This window comes from Balearica regulorum, chromosome 5, assembly GCF_011004875.1.
Source record: "Balearica regulorum gibbericeps isolate bBalReg1 chromosome 5, bBalReg1.pri, whole genome shotgun sequence".
NCBI lineage: Eukaryota > Metazoa > Chordata > Aves > Gruiformes > Gruidae > Balearica > Balearica regulorum.
In genome coordinates this window covers 22,437,808-22,462,729 of record NC_046188.1, presented here as the reverse complement: position 1 = coordinate 22,462,729, position 24,922 = coordinate 22,437,808, and the positions used below count along the sequence as shown (strand labels likewise).

Sequence of the window (24,922 nt, the reverse complement as noted above, 5' to 3'; positions counted from 1 at the left end):
GTGACCTGAGACTTGCAGGGTCACTTATCTCCACTTCTGCTCAAAGGCAAGAGCAGGAAGGAGGTGCTGATCTGCTGTGTCATGTTAGAGAGAGGTGCGTTGCCAGCTCCCCCTTGACCTTGGAATGAGGCTTTCAAATAGTACCAAGAGTGTCTTTGATCTCCATTAAGCATTGAAGAATCTTTTAAGACCCATGGAGAATTTGTCGGAGTTGGTATCTCCAGGCATAACACAGATGAACAATAGAAGTCAGAAGTCCACACTCCTTCTAAGAGAATGCCTTTATATTAAACCATATCTTTGCCAACACGCAAGAACTGCAGAGATGGTAGAAGACAGCTATAAGGTTATTTCTGAACCTTTCTTCTCTACAATTTCAGATAGAAGCATGCAAACTCCTGCACCACAGGTAGGTATTCCCCATGAGTGCAACTGTGTGAACTTTTATTTTACCTCTATTTGCCTTTTTCTATCCTATTATTCTAAAGATTTTCCCCACATACACTCACAAGATTATATAGTATAGATACATGCAGTCATTGTTTTAAAGTGAATATGGTTCAGTTTGGGGCAATTTTGGCAAACTCTTGAGATTTGAAATAAGTCCTGTATCTTTACTTCTGTCATAAACTCAACAAAAGATTACACTTTAACATCCCAACCAGGTGATTGGTTTCCTATAGGAAAAAAAATATACCCTTGGTGTTATCATCCACACTACTTTCTTAGAAGTAAAAGGAAACTTGAATATTTTTCATATTCCTTTGAAAATGCAAAACAGCTTTAGCTAACTGGCTATATTTATTTTGCATATCTCTACCTACTGTGAACTGCAATACATCAGGGAAGCAGTTGCAATGGAGAAAGTTCTTGAAGCTGCAGTACAGAAATTTGCAATTGGTAATGCTGGTACTGTGCAATGGAAGATAACATTAAGATGATGTCTCCACTGCTGTGTCACTCTTTATACATTAGCTAATAAGGCTGATGTGATATGGCCACAGAAACCATGGCTGTGGCTGGGGAAGGATGTGTTCAGTGCAAGTGGTGTGCGGTTACTCTCCGCAACTCCAGCCAAAGACAGGATTAGAAATGCAGCTATAATTTACAATCTGACTGCACAGTCAATGGCAATGTTATAGAGAGACATGGAAGCAGGCTTTGATCAGCTGCTCTGTAGCTTAGTGAATATAGGGCTTAGCAAATCTCATGCTGACTTGCATTTTGCTATGGCTGCATAGTAACTGGTATTACTCAGTATGGGTGCCTATAATATGCTTAAGTCTGATGTGTAGACATACTGGACATGCTCTCTCAGGTATTCCAGGACCCCACTGTGCCAAAGATATGCAAAAGTACATAGTGTATTCTCCCTGGCTGTAATTCTGCAAAGTACCTTGGGTAGGTGGCAGATTTTCATTCTTGATTAGATTAGATGATTGCCTTTTTTTCTTGTGATAACTGTAGGTGGGTTTGCTATCGTTTTAGACTTTTATTACACACAAAATCTTCAATACAACTCTGAACTTGAGCACAGTTAACTATTAGCAAGTCTCATTGGCTGTTATAGGGTCTAAGTCTCTACACAAAATTAACCATATTCTCAAGCAGTTTGCCCTTTTTATATCTTTCCCTCTTTCTTTCTAATTCTGACAGCATTTTACAGAAATTCCATAAATGAAAGCCTATAACTCACAAATTACCAAATTATGTCACTGAAACTGTAGTTCAAAATCTGTACAAGTTAATAAAACCTCTCTAATGGTATAAGTTGTATCAATTTATAAGCATAATTAAAAGTACAACTGAGACTAACCAATTTTTCACCTTTTGAAGATCTTCAAAGTCCCTTCTGACTTCTTTTATTGTGGCAAATAATGTACCAAATAAAATGACAGACACTGAGACAGATAAAATCCTGAGGGTGAGATCCTCAGCCAGTGGTGTCAGTGCTGCAGGGTGCATGTGGGTGATTTAAGCCTGTAAGGTTTACCATTCTATCACCATTTCTTTCCTGTTTGTTAATATCTCTGGATACCACTGGGGGGAAAAAAAATACAGAAGAGAACAGGGTCTTGACTGGCATTAGGTGATGCAGACAACTCTAATTGGCACCAACTTCCCCCAGGGTGGTGATGAGTAAAACTTAAGCCCATTGCTCACTCTGAAATGTCATAAAACAGAAAGCCTTTTTCCTGTACTTGTGTGTGGTAAAACACTGTGTTGATTTAATTACAGCAAAAAGTGATTGGGAAGTATTTTTAAGAGAGATTAGTCTCCTGTTGTCAGCTGTCACTGAGATGGATGGAACTCAGCCTTACTATTGAGGCACTAGTTATGAGCTGGTTTGCTGTGGCTGAGACAACAGGCTGCATACTTTTTAAATTGTATCAAGAAGGACCTATTATTTAGGACTCTTTATTACTGTCACTGTCACAACATCTTGCATTATTCAAAGAGAGCATTGCTTCCATCCGTCAGTCTCCCCTTTGCTGTCAAAGATGCAAATACAGGTTCTCATTGCTTAGGAGAAATTTGTAATATTAAAGGGAGGGAAGAAAGATGTCAGGAAAAGTTAAATGATATAGGTTGAAAATCCATAGGGGAAACAGTAACTGGAACTTTGAATTTTTATACTTGCTACATAATGAGAAAGAAAGAGGAAGAAAGTTTCCTTTTATAAGTACTAGATAATTTACATCTGTGCATACGTGGATGTATTTTTCAGTATTAAGTTGGAATGCTACAAAAGGTGATGAATGTTTCTGAGAGAAAGAAGAAAAGGAAAAGGAAATTATTCCTATACAAAGATCAATGATTTGGATTTTGAAAATGAAGTCAAGTTCAAATAGGTTAAGAGTGGGATGTAAAAAGCAAATTACATGTCAGTTGAGCATATTTCAAATGTAGTAATAGGGAATATAGCTGGTCAGATTTTTGTAATTTTTTTTTTTTTTTTTTTTCACTCAAACTGTTTATTTATTGAAGGAAGGCTTCTTGGGGCAAAAGACTGGTATCAGCAATTTTTTTAACCCAATGGTTGTTTTGGAAAGGGTTTCAAAACTAGTTTCATTATATTGTTTAGATTTAAAAAAAAAAAAAAAACCCCACAATTTTCCAGATTAAAATAACTTTTATTAAGAAAATGAAGAAAAATTTGCATCTTTTAATATTTTTGTGATTAAAATGATGCATTTTGAGATTGTTGGAATAAGTCTTCTTCCGTGGCCCCAAAGCATTTGAAAATATATCTTTTCAGTCTTGAACATTTTTGCAAGTGTTAGTGTTCATTCTACTTTGAGATGGGAATATTATTGATATTTTGAAATGTTTAGGTGTCACTGAAAGATATTTCCTGTGAAACCAGAGCACAATAATCCTCTCTCTGCTATCCCTGTATCTGCTGTTCTCATTCAGGAAACTTCATTTAGAGGAATCCAGGGGCACTATCCACACAAGCTCTCTGTGACTTGAAAGGGACAGCAAGGGATTTAAATCATGAAGATCATACAGGGTCTATAGATTCTGAACAAAGTTCCCTGGGCTGAGACCGAGGTAATTATGTTCTATTCACGCTTAATCCGCATGTTTCCACAGAAACACTGTCATTGTAAGGCATGCCAGTCACAGCACATGAATGATTGTGATTTATTGCTTTAAGATTTTTTTATTTTTATTTTTTTTAAATAGAAGGAAGCCAGGACACTTCCTCATTTACTTCATGCTATAACTTCAGAGTTTGCTTATGGAACACTTACTTCTGTTGGTGTTGTTACTGTCGGAGTTACTGAGGGAAGGCACAGTTTTATATCTGAGTTGGGAATTGGGCAGGCTTTCCTGCTGCTAGTGCTACCCAGAGGGAAGGGCTGTGAATGGAGTGCAGCTGTTCTTCAGATGACTGATCTCTTTTCTGTGATGCTGGTCACAGCACTATGTGAAAAATATTTTAATTATGAAAAGTAATCATAAAAAAATTATTCAGGTATTTTTAATTTGTGAAATCATAGTGAAAAATCAATTCCTGGGTGATTTTCAAGCAACCACCGCAGGCTGCACAAAATAAAACAAAACGAAGTGTAGTCTTTGTAATGTCCCTTTAAGTGAATTCTGCTATCACTGCACCTGCCTGCCACTATCATGGTAGCTTGAGAAATGCATTCTCCATCTATTAGCCTGAAAACCCTTTCAGCCAGAGAAGGGCCAGCATTCCATAACGGAAATTTATTATATATCAGGTTTTGCTGCAGAATTTTAGCTTATTTTGCAAAGAGAAAAACGGAATTGATTCAACAGGAATAGAAAAGCTGTTAGAGAAGAGGCCAGTCTGAAGTGTATTCCATTTTCATTAGTGCAAAGACTTTCTATCTCCTTTATCCTGCACTCTCACCATATGTACAATGAAAAACAAAGGGTTCAATTTGTGCTAGAGCATTGGTAGAATTAGACTAATTGACAAACAGCAATTTCCCGCATCAAATAAATGGAGCCGTGTGATTTCTGCAATGGACAGAAACAAAGCACGGAGGTCAGTAAGGATACTGGTTTGGAATACAAACAGGCAGGACCAAGGGCAGGAGTCTCAACTTAAAAGCAGCTCCTGAGCAAAACATTACTCTAAGCCTGCAGAGGCTCCTTATAGCTCCTTCTTAAACAGTTCCTTTACAGCAGTCTGAACTGAGGTTAGAGAGCTATCTCAGATCAGCGAGCTAGCCTTGAGCTCAGGCAACTGAACACCTAGGAGAGGAAAATGGTCTCCTGGCCCTGAATCTCCCTTGCCACAAAGCAAGCTACTTCTGCACTGCTTTAATTTTCAGTAGAGACTTAGTCCTGGCTCCTGGTTCTCTACTTTTTGTTCCTTTACTGAAACTCTGTCTCTTCAATAATGCAGAGCTTGTGGGCCTTGATTTCTTTCCCTCCTTATCCATCTTCCTTTCAGTGACCTTCAGTAATAGCTCTTTCCTTCTGAAGAGTGCTTTAAATTTTTATGGTCTTTTGTTTTGCATTTTTCAGTGAGATCCTGCTTTCTTCCTTGGATTCTGCTTTGCCACTTCCTGTAATGTATTTTTATGCAGCAGAAAATATGACTATGGAAGAACTAGATCATCTCTGCAAGTTATCTTGAACAAAGCACAGTGTTGGGTATTTAGATACTAACACAGAAGTCAGTAACACCCCTTAAGATAAAACAGATATAGTTCAGGCACATCCTTAGGATGAAAGGATAGAGAAGAAAGAATATAAAACTGAGGATTGTCTGGTCCAGTTTTTGGACATTGCTAAATTGACTGTTGGAAAGACTAAGACCTGACTTCATCTCTGCAAACTTAAGTCAGCTAAAAGTGGTCTTGGGCATTTCCTCTGAATCATGCTATGTAAATTCAGATCTTTGGTAGTGCATTCTGGAGGTCTCTTTCTCTCTCCCTTGACTATAAAACCAGCCTAAAATGACTTCTCTACTCTTTTAGAGGCCTAATACTTGCCACTAGTATTCCTCTGGATCTTTGTTTCCACACAGATGTACAAATAAAGTTACACGTAGCTTGCTTACTGGCAGGATAGTGTATAAAAGCTATTAATTTGCCACCAGAGGAGGATAGATCTGATCATCTGCAAAAACATTTAGAATCATTGCCATAACCAACAATGGAATGATCTTCCCATAGCTAAAAATGAAATATAATTAAAGAAATTTGTGATTAAAGAAATAGTAGGCCAAAGATGCAAGCTTTCCATTGTTTTTATATAGAATCATCACATAGATTTAAAAGATTAGGAAATTTAGAAGTACAAGATCAATGAAAAGAGTGTAAGAACATGATACAAAAAGGAGACGAAAAATCTAGGATTTGTGGAAAACAATAAAGATAGTGGAAAGGAACAGAAGCTAACAGAAAGTATAAAGCCAAAAGTGTAAACAAAGGTAGGGAAGGAAACCCAGAAGTTAAGACAGGTATTAAGGAGCTACCATCTGCAAGACACAGGAGGTTTAAATAATGGCAGTTGAACAAAAATTGTTCAATAACTTCTCACAAGAGTACTAATAGATGAATAGAGACATCTTGAAAGTAGTCCTTCAGATAAAAAAACCTTCAAAAGCTATTTTGCTGCTTATGCTTGTAAATGGTCTTTTTAGGTGAAGGAGGAGAATGTCTCAAGACCCAGCTTTAGCAGAAATTTCAAAAAATTACTCCTTTGCTTCTGACTCTTAGGTTAGCAGAATTTCAGTATAGCTGTATTTGTGTAGAATGATTTCCAAAATGTTTCTCTGAGGCTTGTGTAGTCAAGAGGGTTTACCTATGCAGGAAGTGATTTTGCAACTGTATGTTCTCTCCTGTGCCTCTATTTTCTTTTATTCTCCCCTGGCATTTGCCTAAAGTTGATTCATCCTTTCCCACCTCATAAGCAGGAGCTTTACAAGCTTTTCTGAATGTACTTTAATTGCCTCAGTCTTAATTCCTGTTTAATAGTGTTAAATTTTGCAGCAAATTAAAATCTCATTGAACTGTATCATGTCGTGTGAGTTACATCTTGACATTACTACCTGCATGATACTTCATATCCTGAGGAGAGTTTCATGGTTGTTTTTAACACAGCAAAACACTGATGTTAATCCTCTGCCATTTCCAAACTAGGAACTGTGAAGAGCAAAAGAGGAATATTTTCCTTAGAAGTTTTCATGAAAACAATGGGACTGAAACGTATTGTATGGTGGCAAAGACCGAAATCCTCAGAGAGGCTGATGAAGAGATATAGCAGAGACTATTGGAGAGCAAGTTTTCCTCAAAATACCCAGCTGGTAATGTCTCAGCCTACCAGTCTCTGGCCTCCCTGCTGAGCCCACCAACAAAGATTGGAGGTAGGAAGGGAAGGGATAAGGAAAGGGACTTGTGCTCTCTCTAAGCTGGAGGGCTCAGAGCCCTCTTTGTTTCCAAGTATTTGGCGAAAAATTCTGGGGAAATAAAGATCCTGAAAAATGTGAAGCCTTTCAGGCATGTATGGAACAATGAAACTTGTAGGTTCTCTTCTTGCTGCCTTTGTTTTTGACTACAAAGCCAGTCCAAAGGATGTACAGAATGAGCAAGCATACAGTAAACAGTTTTAATGAAAGGGCTCTACCTAGGGCAGAGAGCAATGTGGCTAACAAAGAGATCTCCACTGATGTCTTCTGATTGACATGTATACTTAATTGAGTGTCACATTGTGTTCATGTTATGTGCATTCTGAGGCACACAACAAGAGCTCACCATTAACAACTGATAGCTCTGAGCATAAATAAAGTATTTCATTGATCATGGAACGACTGTGGGTGGACCTGTGGCAGATCATCTGCAAGCCACTGCAAACATAGCAGTAGTGAAATCCATTTCTCTGCCATTCACGGTCCCTTCCAGAATGATTTTACCACTCATGCACTTTAAAAGATCAATTGGGGAAGCTGCGGGCTGTTACTGCAGGCTAAAGGCAGACCTCCTTACCTCTTCACTCCGTTAATGTGCTGGCAGTAAACTCTTTCTCTCTCTCTCTTTCCCTACTGGGAGAGAAAAGTGATGCAATTTCAACTGCTACACTGATCATTCTGCTTGGAGGGCTGTCTCTTGAGAGCTTTTCTGTGAATACTACTATATCTTAAAGTGATTTCACAAATAAGTGGGTGACTGTAGAATAGCATGCACTCTGACAACTGCCTCTAGAGGAAACCTGATACAGTGACACTAAGCGTAGCTTGTGCTCAGATAGTCTGTGTAGCATCCTCTCTGTGGTCCAAGGTCTACTGATACTGGTTATTAAAAAAACCCAACCAAAACCCTTTTTTTTTTTTCTTTTTTTTCCTTCTTTTTTTTCCCTTTTTTTTTTCCTTCTTTTTTTTTCTTCTCTTTTTTTTTTTCCCCTCTTTTTTTTTCCTCTTAAGTAGGATAACACTTGAGTCTCACATGGAAAAAGGGTGCCACTTCACTAGGGACTCTCCCAACCAAATTCCTTTCTCTTTCAGAACTGAACTAGCATAGAAAACCCACAGTCTTGTTTTCCACTGTGAGCTGCTCCTTTGAAGTGAACTAAGTACAGAATTTTTGGCAGTACACTGAATTAATGCAGGGTGTCCAGATGTCAGTCTCCTAGTTTGTATTTTCATAGACAACCCATGTCACTCTTCAGAGAGATATTGTAAGGTGGATTTGGATCATGCTGATCAGAGTGGAAGGTCACTGATGATGTAACAATGGCTCACTAGAATGAAGTAGGCTCAATTTCATGGTAAATTTTCCAGCAGAGAAAAGGTAGTGTATTGGAGTTTGTGTTCATGTAGTATAATTCCTCTTGAGGTTGCAAGGTGCTACCATAAAATGAAAGCCCTGTAAGTAATGTTGGCAATACCTAAAGATTTTAAAACAGAGTCACAAAGTAAAATAATACTAATAATAAAAAAAGTCAAATAGACAAGACAGTAGAGGTCAATTAAGAAAACTTTTCACATTGGATGGAAATCCTGACCACTGGCCATCCAACAATTTCTCCTGCTTGCAGTGCTCAGTTATAAAGGTAGAGATTTTATGCAGCTTACTTAGGTCTTGATCCAAATCCCACTAAAGTTAGTGGAAATCTTTACACTGACTTCAGGGAGCTTTGCGTCAGATGTTTAATTTCAGTGAAAGCAGTACTGCTGCAGTATTTGAAAAGCCATAGATGGGATAATGAGAGAAAGAAAGAGAGAGACTGGAACTATCCTTTTACCAATTACCTAGAAAATCCAATTAACCAGTGATTTAAAGAAGTGGAAAGCAGTGGAGTTAAATAATTTTATTTCCTTCAGTTAACAATAACACATTAGGTTGTTAAGATGAAAATCATTTAAGAATCTAATACGCTTTTCATTATCCATGCTGATTGCTTGTGCATCTTAGCTTCAGCAAGTAAACCTGACCAGTCAATTTTCCTTTCCTCAGCTCAAGCTTGCAAATTTCTGTATTTCAAAATGCTGGAGAGATTGATTTTTAAAAGATAAATTTTCTATATATACACTTATATATAAATTTTTAAAATATTTAAAACTTTTTTTTAATTAATAATAGAACTGCAAAATCATGTTTTGTTGGCTGAACAAAAATTTAAATTTAGGATCTTAAAGGAATATGTTAATTATCCTGGCTCATATTTTCCTCTGATCAGTCTTACTTGTCTTGAAGATTCAAGTATTCTCTCCAGCATTTCATGTATTGCTTCTGATTAAGCCCTAAAAATAGCAAGAGCAACATTGTTCCATAATTTGCACCTTGACCTCACAATTTGTGTGCTGCTATGTTCCATTGTTTATAAGATATCAAAAAGTTAAAAATCATGATGTAATAAGAGAATCTATATCTTTCTGTAGGGTTACTACATGATTATGGTTGTCATATTATTTTTGCCATTATAAGACATCAGTAACATTAAAATGGCCATTCAATGATGGTGCTGCTTTAAGAGGTGAAGAGTTAGTGGAACAATGAAGTACATTACGGTTACTGAGTCATTTTTAGTCTCTTCCTATTAATGATGAGAGCATCCACAGATCATGTACTTAGAATTTTTTTTGTATCTCCATGTAGATTATTATTGTTTAGTATCTTCCCAGTTGTGTAAAATGTTGGTATGTAGGTCTTACTCCTGGCTTTGTAATATCAAATGTTTTCTTTTCATTTTTGGTTTTGTTTTTTCTAAAAAGAAAACCAAAATATACTAATTGTAAACATGCAAACAGAATTAAGATATCTAATTTAAGATATTGCATACTGATCTACTGCAATGAAATTCTTGAAAATCAGTTCCCTTTAATTTGCCAAGAGCAGAACAGATGGTTTGGTGGTTCTTTTGCAGTAGGCAATAATATCATAAAAAAAAACAAAAACAAAAAAAAAACCCATAGAAGTCTAGATGTGAAAGGGTTTCCACTGGCATCTCATGTTACAGAATAAGGTGAGCCTTGAATTCGGAGACTAACAGGTCATTTAAGGAATATGTGAACAGTCTATTAACACATCAACATTGCACATACAGAAGAACAGATTCTGAAGAAATACCACAATAAGGCTGGGACACATGCAATCCATCCACAGATCTGCTTCACTCAGCCATTGGAACTGATCTGGTTTACACAGCCAAAAATCTAACCTACAGTGTGGATTCATGTACCATGTATGTGTATATCTGTGTGGAGTTTATATGCACCGTATCCATGCATTTGTATTGTATAGGATGTTGTGCATTTCCTCTGTAATTTACTTCTCGATTCCTATGGAGCAGGATTCTTTACAGATCTGCATTACATCATGCAACACCAGGCCTAATGTACCTGAAGGGGGCCTACAAGAAATCTGGAGAAGGATTGTTTATGAGGGCATATAGCGATAAGACGAGGGGTAATGGTTTTAAACTGAAGGAGGGTAGATTTAGATTAGATGTTAGGAAGAACTTACTGTGAGGGTGGTGAGGCACTGGAACAGGTTGCCCAGAGAAGCTGTGGATGCCCCATCCCTGGAAGTGTTCAAGGCCAGGTTGGATGGGGCTTTGGGCAACGTGGTCTAGTGGAGGGTGTCCCTGCCCATGGCAGGGGGGTTGGAACTAGATGATCTTTGAGGTCCCTTCCAACCCAAACCATTCTATGATTCTATGATACCTAAGTGGATTATATAGTATGACATGCATTCAAGCTGGACAACCTTTGTTTTACCAGTCAAACAATGAAATAGCAGATGCCGGCCCAGTCTAAAAGGAATAAGACAGGATGAAGGAGTGCTTGTAGTCACATTACAAGACAAACTATAGAATCATAGAATAAAAATAAATATATGAATATATTTCGAAGAACAGTGACACCAGAAAACTTTACCATGCCTGGGATATCCATAGTTGAAATAGAATCTAAGATGGTTGTCCAAAAGTAAAAGAAAAGGATACAGACAAGGAAGTTAGGCAGAGATCTATGCATTCTGTTTGCTACGTGATCAGTTTTATGGAAGCCTCATACTGAATATGATCCTTCTTATATCTGAAGATCTTAAATGTTAAAGGGAAAATATTGTAGAGGCTAATGGAGAAAGGTATGATTAAAAATTATCTGAATGAAGCTCTGAGTATCCTTAGCTCCTGGAAATGAGCATAATACAACAAAACTTCAAGGCATTATGTGACTATAGTATCTCTCACGGTCCAAGACACTGATTAAGATATGATTTGCAGACAGAGGCAGCTTTTTGCAGGTTTTTTTTTGCCTGAAAGTTTACGTTGTGATATCCATGTACATGTATGCACTAGGAATACGCACATTTGCACCCTAAAACATGCATGTTAGGTAAATGTCTTATTTGTATTGAGGACCTTTTTCATTCTTTTACTTCTGACACATATAAGAGCATTTGAAACCCACTTAAATGTTCTAATGAAGTTGTCAGAAAGCATAAAAGTTTCATCATGACCACAGGACACACCATGTGCACATTTGTTGCACTAGTGTAAATTTGTAGTATTACTGCCTGGAATAAATGAGAGGTACTCATGCAGCATTAGTATTGTGAAGACTAGATCAGACTTGCAGAATACAGGTGTTACACATGCAACATTTTTTTTTTTTACTGTTAAAGTAGAAAGGAGGGTAAGTTTTAAATTTTTTTTTTAGTACTATTAACCAGCAGATTGTAGCTGTCAGTCTTGGCTCTTTGCTATTGTCTAAATCTAGTTGCAGTTAGGCAAGAATGTGATTTCCAATACACTTAATAGCATAATCATATCTCCTATTTCTCAGCCAAGTGCGTACTTGAGCAGAAGAAAGTAAAGAAGTGCCTTCAGCCCAAGGACGTGGAAAGTGTAACCCTATTGAATTGACTATCAATAATTAAGGTCTTTGATGCTTTGAATCATTTAGATAATAAGATTGCTTTGAAGTAAATAAATAACAAATTAGAATTTGTGGCAGTCACAGGTGTTTGGCAAGACCAGCTTGTAATCAAAAGCAAAATGAATGCATTTTACTCTGTGTAATTAGAAAAAGAAATGAAGTTTATATGCAAATTGTAAAGCACTTTACTAAGAGATAACCGGTCAGACGGCTTTTTGTAATTTAAACTTTCATTTATGGGGAGAATTTGCAAAGTACCCATTTTCAATGCAATTTCAGTGCAGCTGGTTGAACTATCTTAGTCTTCCTAAGAGAGAAATTCAAACATCACTGGTACCATGCCAATCTTGTTACAGCACAGTAAGGACAACATATGCATTTTTAAACTTGTCTCTCTTTCCCTCCCCCACGAAATGATAGCAAACAAAAATCCCTGAAGGTTAGGTGGAATTACTTGGTGCCAGGAGATAAGTAAAAAAATAGAGAAACATAGGGAGATAAATAGGCAGGAAAAAAACGCTAATAATATGTTTCAAGCATTTTGTGGGACTGAAAGTTAATATTGAAGAACAATGAGAGCTTTTCAGCAATCTTCCATAGTCAAAGGAAGATTTCCTCACTGGCTGGCATTGCTGAAGCACCTCATGCATTTCCATTTGGAGTATTACTGTCACTTTTAAAAAGTCATGACTGACACAGAATGCATGAAGCAGAAACTGCTTGGAGTAGGTATGCCAAGAAGAAGATGGAGGGAAGCGTCTTAGAAGTAAAATTGGGTTTGTTGTGAAGGGACATGAGGTAGCAGATAGAAGATTAGTCCAGGGAAATATGAGGCAGTGGGATAAAGAGTGTGGAAGCACCAAGCTAAATACAGATTCAGAGACAGAAGCTGAGAGGATGAATCAGAATATGCATGTGGAAAATGGAAAGTCTAAGGCAGAGGAGAACTGGAGACACAATGCATGATGGCATGATGAAATTGTTTTTTTCAGAGTATACTCTTCAAAATGAGGTCTATAAATGTCAAGATATTGTGACTGAGAAGCATACAATTAGCTGACATAACCAGGATTTGATTTTTTTTATGTTTAACCATTGCTATCATCACAGGTGTTGGAGGTATCACACCTTCCCAGTATAGAGTTCAAATATTGTAAGATATCTTTGTAAGCCATCTGAAAGAGAAACACAGAAGGAATGGGGTTTTCCTACTTGTTCCTCTTATCCCATAACCAGCTAGTCAGCAGTGGCTGCAAGTTAGTCATTGTGAGCATATGATCACAACCCCAGCTTCTCTTTGATTCACACTTCTTGTCCTCTGTCATTAATGCTACCTTTGCTATTAGCAGAATTTGTTGTCCTTTGAAGAAAAAGGACACAAATTCTCACCTAATGGAAGTATTTGTGAACAAAAACCAGTATGTATTCTTTACTTGCATGTCATTTAAAATTCTTTGCTTGTTACTAATAAAGTCCTCCCTTCAAGCATAAGATTAACAAAAGAGATCCACCTTTCCTTATTGTTGGAACAGTATGTCTGTCTTGTTTCATTCTAGAGCTGACTAATTTACTGAATTGGGCAAATGATACCAACCATGCCTTTTGTAAAGACTTTCAGAAACCTTTTACTTGAAAGGTAGTGCACTGTCAAAGTGTCTTAAATGCTAACCTCCTGAATCAACACTTTTTTGCTACTTTTCGCAGGAGCTGACCTTTTGGTTTTATATAGCATCTATTTTCTTGATTAATGTTACCATACATCACCTTTATGAGCAGTTATGCTCCCTTTCTCTCAACAGGTTTTTGTTGGAAGAGGCTTCTATGACTATTAATTATTTCCCATATAATTCAGCCCTACCCAATAACCCTGCTTATTAAGAAAAAAAAAAAAAAAAAAAAAAAGCATATATAGTGAGCTGTAAGCTTTTGCTTAATTAACATATACATATTTCATTGGGGGAATAATTACCAGATTATTTATATCACAATAGGAAAAATGATCCAGAAAGGCCTAAGGATTCTTCTTATTAAACTCTTTTCTAATATTAATTACATTTTTAAATCATCTTAGTTGAAGTCTAAATTGTCATCATGTTATACTAGCTGTGAAGTATTCTTTTTAATACCCTTGCTATTGACCAATTCTTTACCTACAGAAAATTCTTGATGTCTACCATTGTGCAACTACTGTTGTATCATTGTAGTGATTAGAGGAAATCCTAAACCCGCAAGTATAGAGATGTCAGCTGTAGTGAGCTGGCCAAATTTTAGTGGAGCTAGATGCAGGTTTTTTTATTAAAGTGTGTTTGCAGTGTCAGTGCCTTGCAGCATTTCTCTTCTCTTTTTCATTGCTATCATCTGGTGTTGCTGTCAAGCAGGTTCCATGTTCCAGCCTAGCAGTAATTTCATTAATGACAGGTGAAATGATTGGTAAGTACCATCTTTGTCTTTCTTCAGCAGCTATTTAGACCTTCACAATGGCAAGTGAGAAAACAGATCCTTTGTCCTAGAATTGTAGATGTTTTTCTATTGGTAGTGATTTCTGGTATAGAATTGAAACTATTTCATTGTGTTCCATTCATTTGTTTCCTCCCTCAGTTGTTCATTCTCCTGATACACTTGGCTAAAAGCCTTTCAAAGCAAAGCCCATCATCGTGTTTATATTTTGCTTAGCAGAAGGGGATTCTATCATGTCTGAAGATCTCAGCCACCATCACAATAAAATTAATTACAAAAAGCCATGATAGATACTTAAGCAAGTTTCATTCCATCTAAAACAGGGAAGCAGAACACAAAATTAAGATGACTTCTTTATGATGCAGTGTCATGTAGGCTTCTTAAATTCAGTGGTTTAGTACAGAAAACCTTCAACAAAATCTCTGTACACTGGGAAATTAGTTTTATAGGTATGCCCTGAAAAATCAGGCATGAGACTTCTTGAAAAGGGAGGATTTTAAAACTACATATTTATTCTTGACAATGAATGTTTCCAGATATTGTTTCTTTTACAAGTTTTTGTTCAGCAAAAGACAAGCATGTTATCAGAGAAAAGTAATAGTAGCTGTGGCACACATATAGAGATTAATATGTCGACAGATATCAGCTTTTGGAAAAAACTCAATGAATGAGGTAAAACTTACATACTTTACACTGTGTCAGACCCCACATCATGAGGCAGTGCCATCAAATTCTCACTTATGTTATGCAGTTATTGAAGTTGTATGTTTAAAGGAGGCAAGGAAAAATTTTAAATAGAGAATCATTATTCACTTGATGATTATAGGACAATATTAGCATGATTTGGATGTCCAGGCTCCAAAGTCTAGAGGTGTGAAATGCCCAAAGAGTCCAGCCTGTGAAGTGCTGCACACTCCTTTCTCCCTTTGTCTCCAGCTGTAGATGAGGACATTCGTTATTTCCATGTGTCAAGCCCAGAAATTGATTGCAAATTAGAGGCACATGCTTTTACTAAAGACAGGAACGGAATTATGATTAGACTGTAACTCCAAATTATACCAGTATATGAAAATATATATGCTGCAGGGGAACACAGCTCCAGAAGACTTTGTCCTTTTTATCTCACAAACGAAACCTATTCTTTATCCAACACAAAACCTAGAAATAGACAGTATTCAAAAAAATCACAAAGTTGATACAACTCTTCATCTTGTTATTTGTCACTAAAAAATGCCTTTTAAACATTTTTATTTTATCTCCTCTCATTCATCTAGATAGGCTTATCATTTTTTTCTCATTTCTTACTAATAGGTTCTTTCTAAGTGTGGAAAAAACTTAAAAAAAAAAAAAACAAGTGTGTGTGAGAGAGAATAAACCATCATTCAGTTTCAATGCCACATTCAATTTGAAAGCTCCATTTCTTTTATCAAGAGAAGCTGGTATTTATAAACCTCTGTGTTGAAAGGTGTGGAGATTTCTTTTTTTTCCTTTTTATTTCAGCCTGTGAGTTACACATACTTTTGAAAGAACTTCCAGGTTCTCTAGCTGAAAGAGGCAATCATATGCCTGAGGAGATACACAATAGGAACTGACAATGGAGTACTTCCACTTCTTATTTGTTGAAGAAAAAAATAGTAACCATGACACCAACTTGGAAATAAGAAAAGACTTTCTTTAATTGGCAGAGTTCTGCATACACCTTGTTGAAAAGAAACTACAGTCTAGCATAATTCTGTCTCAGTAATAAAAAGCTCTTTCAGTCTACACCCAGAGGAGCCTGGACTTCCTTCCTATTTAATACTGGGGAAAGGAATATTGTTTGAGATCCCAATCCTCATTTTAGCTTCTGTTCCAGATTTAGAATCGTTGGCTGAATGTACCAGGACTGGCTCATAGAAAACTCAGATTTTCTTCTCAGCTTGGTCACAGACTTTTCTATGAGACCTTACTCAGTTTCTTATATTGCAGTCTTCCTAAAGACACCATGATACTTAAAAAAGCTATTACATTACTTTGAGATTCTTGGAAGAAGGATGTTAATAAAAGCAGGTAAGTAAATTAGGAAATATTTTTAATGAAATCAGAATTTGATGCATGAAAATACTAATTACAAAGAACCCTATATATTAGCTGAGTGATGAGAAATGTCTTCTAAAAATGTCAAATCATTTACTGGTATTACAAATAACAATATTTTACTTTGGTGATTGCCAGTATGAAATATGTATCGCTTTCTATTCCATCAAAATTCTCCCTATTTTGACTCTCCTGTTTGGACTGGAACAGGAAATAGTTTTGAAATCTTGACATTTTCTGCAGAAATTAAATTCTATATTTTAAATCAGTAAACAATATTTCTAATTATTACTATGGACCATTTTTCATAGTGAAAGAGAAACCTGACAAGACACTTGAGAATCCACTTTCACTCTGGGCTAAAGAGAGATCATACTGTCAGTCCCATGCTTTGCCTATCATCTGGTGTGGCCTGATAGCAATTAGTGTATCCTTTGGTTCAGCAAGAAATTATTCTGCTGGTCTCTATTAGCAGGTAGGGATGGCACAGAAAAACAGAAAGTGATGTTAATTTCACATAGAGTAAAGCTTACACATAATATCAAACAGCCGGAAATTTGTACAAACCTCTCTCCCCCAAAACATCTAACACACCTTGATTCCTTTCATCACTGTTTTCAGACTAAAAAAAAAACACCAAAAAACCCAAAACATTTTTTTCCCCTCAGTATTTTGTTAAGCTTCTATAGGTAAAAAAGGTGAGTTGTACTCCTGAAGCCACATTTAATACATTTCTGCTCCTGTACAGGACCAGTATATCATTTTGGCTTCTGTCAGCTCACCTTGGGACTTCTAATTTTCTCTGAATGGATGTTTCTCAACTCCATTCCTTCAAAGGCAACCCAGGTGGCAAGCTCCTGTCCACCAACTCTGTGGAAAGACAGTATGAGCAGATGTTTCCAGCTGCAATAGTCAGAAACCTTATTTCCTTTATACCTCCAGGAATACATTTTTCTTTTGTTTGAAGACTCTGTGTGTATGTGCAAGGATGGGTGAATTTCGTTAGCAGATGGAAAGTCACAGGTGGTTTTGCATGGAAACGTAATTAAATTGCATTGATTGAATTAAATGGCTGACAAAGATATGGCCTACTCATCCCACCTTGAATGGGACAGATTAAATGCAGCTCCATACTCCGGCAGCAACCATTTTGTACTTTTGAAAAGGGAAATTAATCTGGAGTGAACTCACTTGATGATCCCTGACTCTGAATCCTTCATCAAAATTATTCCTCCATCAGCTTGGGATGAAAAAGCAAATCATTCACAATTAACAGGCTTGCTTTTTTTCTTTTTTTTATTAGCATTTATGCCAGTCACAGAGTTGCTGATGCCAGAGAGGACCCCTTTCTCATACTAGATAGAATTGACTCATACATGCTTGGGAAGATCATACTGATCAAAAACAATTAAGGAGGAAGGAGAGTTATTAAAGCTGAAGAGAGCTATCTAATTGTGAATACTGAATAGCATAAGCTTTACCACAGTATGAAGGAACACACTGTAGTTGTTGCTTCATTTGTGTTCCATCTCTGACCTCAATTTACACAAGGCAAAAACCTAAGTATAGTCTAAATAATCTGGGGATCAGGACTTTGGTGTCTGTTGCTGATGTTTGCAGAGAAGTCACTTTGCCATTTACATCTCAGATTATAGATCATTAAAATGGAATCAGTAATAAATACCAGTTAAAGGTCTAATGCAACAAGGTTTTTGAACATGCACAACTCTGCATGATTTCAAAGTACTGGGTGATTCACAGGAAATACTCAGAGTGTCTGAGGAGATATTCCTCTTTGAGAACTCATCTGCCCTGCTCCAGAGAGAACCACAGATGAAGAATGATGAATGTGAATACTTACACGACAGATACTGGTTTCACCTTTGTTATTGCAAGCACCAGTCTCAGCTGCAGGGGACTAGACAGCAGCAACCATAGTACTTGTTTAAGGTTCATATGTGGTACTCGTTTCTACCAAGGTCATCAATCAATTACTGTCTAATAAAAGCCTGTCTGACTCTCAGACTGCCTCCATGTCACAGGATTTCAATATTGAACATTCAGCCACATATGTGAGTGGGCACAGTGTGCAGAGTTCTCAGAAAGCTTTTATGGTAGTGACAAGTCATGCGGGAGTCTTCCAACAAAGCCAGGGGCACAGGCATGGAAATGGCTATTTTCTACACTGAAAAATTTCTCCAGGGTAGAAAGCTAATTTCAGTTTTCAGTTCATTTTTGCAGAAAGTCCCAGATGCATGTCAAATATCATAGTAACCATCTTGCATAGTGCACTGCAGTCCACCAGAAGCTAAGCTGAGACTAACACCTGATCTAGGTCTGCCAGCTGGAACTCCATAGAGGCCTTCAACCCACAAGACAGAGGCTTTACGGCTTTACCTTTGAAGCAGTCCACCTTCCCTGATATTGTGCTATTCATTTTGCTTGAGATTGTCTTCAAAGTTTAAACACCTAGGGGACTGTGATGTATGATAATACAGGAGAGACAGATGTTTACGTGAATGCTGCAAATGCACATCTGACCTGAAAATTCCAGATAATGCCTTACCGTTGCAGAGTTTCCCCCACAGATTCCACAGCAGACCATCTGAAACTTTGTAGGGATCATTTTCAGAAGTGGGGAGGGAGATGGGGGGAAAAAGCTCAAAAATACACAACATAATCCACTCAAACCTCTTTTCCAGTCTGAGCTACTATTCAATTCAGCTATATTCACATCCGTTTTCTGATGATGATTAGAAACATTCATCAAGTGGATATTTTCTCACTCTGATGTATGGAAAGTAACATTAATTCTGTATTCAGCAATGACCATGAATATTTATTATTTGCCATTTTGTTGCTTTAATCATCTAATAGAGAGATAAGAGCAAACCCATGTGACTTAGGTGTACAGTTGCACACTGTGTATAAAGAATGCTGAAAGGTGATTATCATAAACATGTTCAGACCAAAACTTTTTTGACAGTGATATAGTGAGTGGTACCATATGCCATTTTATTAAATACATTCACACAGCTGAAATGAAAATCAGAGCTGCTGACTATATGGATCACTTTCTCTTGGTCCACACTGGTACTGAACTGCAAATAAGTGAAACAACTGGTGATACTGAAATGAAACCATTCAATGAAAGTAGTCTAATGTACTTTGTTTTATTGGGGATCCTTCTAGTTGCCTACATGTAGACTTCTAGGGGTATTTCAGGCATTCAAATGGCACATGTAGCCTTCTAGGGGCATTCAAGGCACCCGCAACATTCATATAGCTAATATACCACGCCACCTATGACAGAGCAACATGCGCCTTTCCAGAACAACAGCTAAAGGCCAAGGAGGAACCTCCTAATAGCTGATGACTCTAGGGCTGAACTGAGACTTGGAATAAATTGAGTTCTTTCTCTGTTGCAGTGCTGAAAATATTTGCATTTCACTCTTGACCAGGAGTACAAAGTTGAATCAGTTGAAGCTGCATTTAGATCACATCTTAGTGTTCAGTGTGTTTTTTAACATCATAAAATGCTGTATCCCAAAATTTAGAGCTCTATTGTACTATTTACTGTACAAACAGAAAGAACACCCCAGCCCAGGGCATCAGGGAAGTTTGTGATGATGAGGCACAACTGGCATCGAGCTGGATAGTCTGTCCATAGGTTGGGACCCAGACCAGAAGGTGCAAGGCTGGGAACAGGCATGGCTCTGATGGGAACTGGAGCTCAGACACGGGGCAAATGCAAGAGCTTCTGCCTGAAATCAGCTCCCATGGGTCAGCCCTTGCTAAAGCCTTGCCGCAGAGCTGTGTGGAAGCCTCTCCCAACGTCACCAGAAGGAACAGGGGCTGCCTCCAGTTGCACTGTGTCTAAGCTGGCTCAGAACTCAGGCAGGCAAACCCCCAGCATGGGCGAGGATGTGCTCAGGGGCCTTACAGCACAGTTGCTCACGTACAAACAGGCCACTGTTATGAAGGATTCAGCACTTCAGCTAGACCATTTTGTCTATCTGCTTCCAGTCCACTGCAAATGTTAAGCAAATATTAGTTTGGAATTGCAGAAGTGTAGGGGTGTGTAAGGAATCAATTAGGAAGAGTCAGCTCAGAAAAGGTAATTTGTTAAGACATGGTAACTTGGTTATTTGTAATTGTTGGTATCTTTCCTAAAGATTTTTGATTTTCAGAGGGTTAACCACCTTCTACTCTCTCATTGTCTTCTAATGAGGAAGACAGGGAGAAGAGGGTAGCATTTAACTTTCCAGATTTATTGCCCAATTTTCTGAGTGTTTGGTAATGCTCAGATTCAACTCAATTTCCCAAGACAATGAAATGTCAGCAGATTGATTTTATTTCATGAAAATCTACTATTGGAATGACCTCTGAAGAAGTACATCTTTTTTGGAAAACAATTCAAAATTAGATGGGTATATTTTATATTTTTCTAGTTTTTCATGCATTGACTATTACAACTTCAGGCTACAGACTGGATAAAAATTAGTCTAGTTGTCTGATCCCATGTGAAATAATATTGCATCTAAAACTGAGGTAAAAAGAGGGGAAGACAAACTAAATAAATTTATTTATTTGATAAAAATGTCCCTAGTACTAGAAAAAAAGTGATGAAATTATTTGATTAAATTATTTCTCAAAAATGTGACTCAAACCAGTATTGAATGAGTGTCTTTTAGAATCACAGCTAGTATTTTCACTTTTATCCAAAATAAATGTCACAAATTTTCCAAGTCTGTTATTATGCTGAGCTCTCTATAATAACGGTGTTGTATAGTCTGTGACACATATTGGCCTTTCTAAGTTGCTTGCCATTTAGGGTTTTTTCTTTTGATTAATTTTAGTAACTATTTTGATAAGTGCTACGAATTAGTAGGTACCATGATCCCAGAAGTCAGAGGTTTCTGATTTTTATTCTATTTCTGTCACTTGTTTTGAGACTGAAGTTCTGAGTGTTTCAATGCCTTCCATTTAACTCCTCTAAAATAGGACTGAATTATTTTAAATCTATAGTGATGAAATAATGAATGCTTACACAGAGATTTGAGAATATGAAGTACTCTATAAATACCAAGCATTATTATTACCAGTCTATAATGGAAGAATGGCAGTCCTGGAAGGAAACCAACAATGAATTCAAAGCTGAGGGATTAAAACTAATGATTTCAGTGAAAAGAGCAAATTTAGCCTGAGACGTGTGTGTTGTATAAACACATTTTTACAGTCCTCAGACCAATGTAAAATGTTTCCCTGTCACACAAATCCCATCAAAAGTATAACTATTTTATGCTTTAAAAATAAGCAACAAAGCGTTTGCAGGTCACAAATGATATGGGGTTCTAAACAAAGCTTATATTTCACTTTATTGGATTGAAAAAATTCAGAAGAGAAGCCTCTAGCTTTAAGGAAAGGAAGGAGACGATGTTTGTATTTGAATATCTACTTAGAGCTTTGCACAAGACTCTTTGAGTATTTACCAAGACAGGGCTTGCTGCACTGTAATCTTCCAGTTAACATTGCCTAATACAGCATACACTTGCAGATGCATACATGGTGGAATAACAGCTCCCTTCCCACCACCTTCTATGTCACAGGTACAGGACATGTGTGTCCTGGTACAGCGTGGTAGTCCATACTTGACCTGTTGTATCTGTGATGTTTAACAACACTGTGATCATGGCCAAGCATTCAGGAGATCAAAGTCTGATTTTCTGTCTGACTTTAAGCATATCTTTCTTTGTGTATCTCTATTCATTGGATCCTTCTTATTTTTTCCTTGGACAAGCACTATTGTGGAGCAAGTAATGTCATTATTTTATGTACTTGTGCTTTTCCATACAGAAGGGCCCCAATTTCAGTCTAAAGTGACCTCCACAATAGTTGTAAGGCCAGAAAAATATTTTCTTCTGATTATATTTTATTATTATATCTTTATTTTTATTGAGGTTGACTTGAGACACAGAGAAAGATCTTAACAGCTTAAATCCAATAGGGTTCCTGATATTTAAGCAACAAAATCTAGAGCTGAGATCCCATTTCTCCACTCATCTGCCATCTAAGTCAGGAAGCTTAAACTCATGAAGGACTATCTGAATGCCTTATAAACATGGCATGTCCAAAACTGATCTAGCCTGAGCAGCTCTGAATAGGCTAGCTAGCCCTGTATTTATTAGTTTCAGGACATAGTGTTGGGGGGGGGCGGGGGGAAGGGTTGCTTTCATTTTTATTAGAGTCCTGTACAAACTAAGCTTTTCTAATGAAGCCTGTAATATTGAATTCCCTGCTGGAACACTCAGTAAAAACCAGACAGAAGTCTTGGGCTTACAGCAGTGCACGGGGCAAGTGAAGTATCCTGACTCTAGGAGCCCGGAGTGTGTTGGGTATGAGATTTCTGGGATAGCAGGAGGCTGGCTTTTATTTGGAAGCAGGGAGGGGTAAAATATGCGAGTATAGCCATGCAGAAGTTCTCCTCCTAGCTCTTTGTCGTAACACATTCTTACATTTAATTTTATTTAGCTGTGGAAAGAAAATATAGTTCTAGATTGTCAGAGGTTGTCACCTAGAGAATTAGTCTCAGTTCAGGAAAAAGTGTGAAGGTTCTAGGTCAGAAAGAGAGGAAAGTTTGGGAGGGAAATGTGGAGTACTTTAGTGGAGGTTTGAAAGTGCGTAAATGACTCCGACTAATAGCATCCTGTGAGTCGCATTCATGGTAAGAGGGACTAGTGGATTAATGTACCTGCACCCTTTCTTTGCCTGCTCTTCACTCACTCTGATGTTTCTTGGGGAATGTATATGTGAATATGTCTTCTATAGGATTACCATCTTTCAGAATAGATCTGAAGCCAATCCCTCACTCCCTGGGCTGAGAGGAAAAGCCTTTTCATATGAAAGAATTCTTGTAGGAAACTACTGCTGTTGAGGAACGTTAGGATTTATATCTCATTGTCCTTAAAACCTTCTAGAGAAGCAGAATTTCATATACATTTGAGTATTTCCTGCTGGCTAACCTGGGATTATTTCCATGATATCCTCATTTGACTGGATTTTATCATGATGCACCTATACACAGCCTAACTGAGCAACAAGATTTTAAGATTCCACTTTGGAGGTCCAGAACATGAGCACATTGAGGCAAGGTCTTGACAGTTCCAGGGGCTGAATGTGCATCTCCTAAATACTGTTGCAGCCTTACGCAGCAGACATCTTCCCTCTCATAGACCCTTTTGCAGTATATACAGTAATAACATGAGAGAAAAACAGATTTTTAACAACTTGTTATGTGTTACTCATCTTCATTATGATAAGCAATGTAGATAAAGGTGTTAAAAAAAAAAAAAGAAATGCATGCTTTTTAATCTTACAGAGTACTGCTATTCTACAGAGAGGAGAAATAGTAATCTAAATCAGAACTAGTTGGAAACTTCCAGAAAGCACTGAAATGTTTTTACTTCACATTGAATAATTGTCTTCTGAAACAAAGACTTGAACCATGACTCTCCATAATTCCTGGTACTATAATCACTAGAATATATAGGCAATTTTACACCCTTCTTTTCTTATTCTCTTGGGCTCAATTAATTAATATTTATAAAAAATGGAACAAGTCTAGTAGAGGGGATTGAAAAAAACCTGTTTCATAATAACAAATGTGTTTGACAGTAATGTATTCAGCTTGTTTCTGTGGAAATGAGGATCAAATCCTTGTTCAACACCAGGCATAAGAGAACTAGAATTTGCACTGAAGTAAGTGATAGAATCATTGCTACCAGTTCTGCAGCATGGCTCTCTCAGTTAAGACTTTTTTTTCCATGAAACCTAGGCTGCAATTAATGGTAGAGTACATGCAGATTTTAACCTTCCTAGTGTCAGATGAAAGTGAACCTGCATGAAATATCATCTGACCTCTGGGGTTTTTTTTATTTATTTTGCCATTGCAAAATCAGCATAAAATCCCTTGATCTTGTCTGATTCAAAAGCAATGCAGTTGTCTGCCTACACCTGATCCAGGCACATCACATTTTTTTCAGAGAAGTGATGCAGCAAAACTCAGATCCAATATGTAGTGATCACTGATGTACAAGCTATTATGAAATCTTGAAATCTCAGAAATGCACATGGAATAATAAAAGGACCAGCCACCCATCCTCAGAATGTACTGAAATGTTGAGACCCTCAAGGAAACACAAGATAGCCCTTACATTGCTGGTTATCCTTAGGGTATCAGTAGGATCACTGACAATTCAAAGTGTACTCTTCCAACAATATAGTCCTTCCTATCCCCTGTGCTAAAGCACTAATGGTATAGGAATCTTTTTGATAGAGATTGGTTTAAAATTGGTTTGTTATTTACATTGTACCAACAGTGTTGGTGAGCATGTTGCCATCAACAATGTATTTTTCTGAAGGTCATCTCAAGGTTTCACATATGTCTTATTCTAACCAGTTTTGTCAATGAGTGCTGGACACAAAATGAAACATCTAGGTTCTTGAAAATATCTCAGCAAA

At 37.3% G+C, this 24,922-nt stretch overlaps 1 long non-coding RNA gene across 1 annotated transcript in view; it reads left to right on the top strand.

Moving 5' to 3' along the window:
• The window catches only part of LOC142601909 (uncharacterized), a 96,537-nt gene extending 80,227 nt beyond the window's left edge, over positions 1 to 16,310 (top strand). Inside the window, exons 3-4 of the long non-coding RNA XR_012835482.1 lie at positions 14,248 to 14,299; positions 16,182 to 16,310. This is a non-coding gene — a long non-coding RNA (uncharacterized LOC142601909). The remainder of the gene's footprint in view (positions 1 to 14,247; positions 14,300 to 16,181) is intronic.
• Positions 16,311 to 24,922: the final 8,612 nt, after the last annotated feature.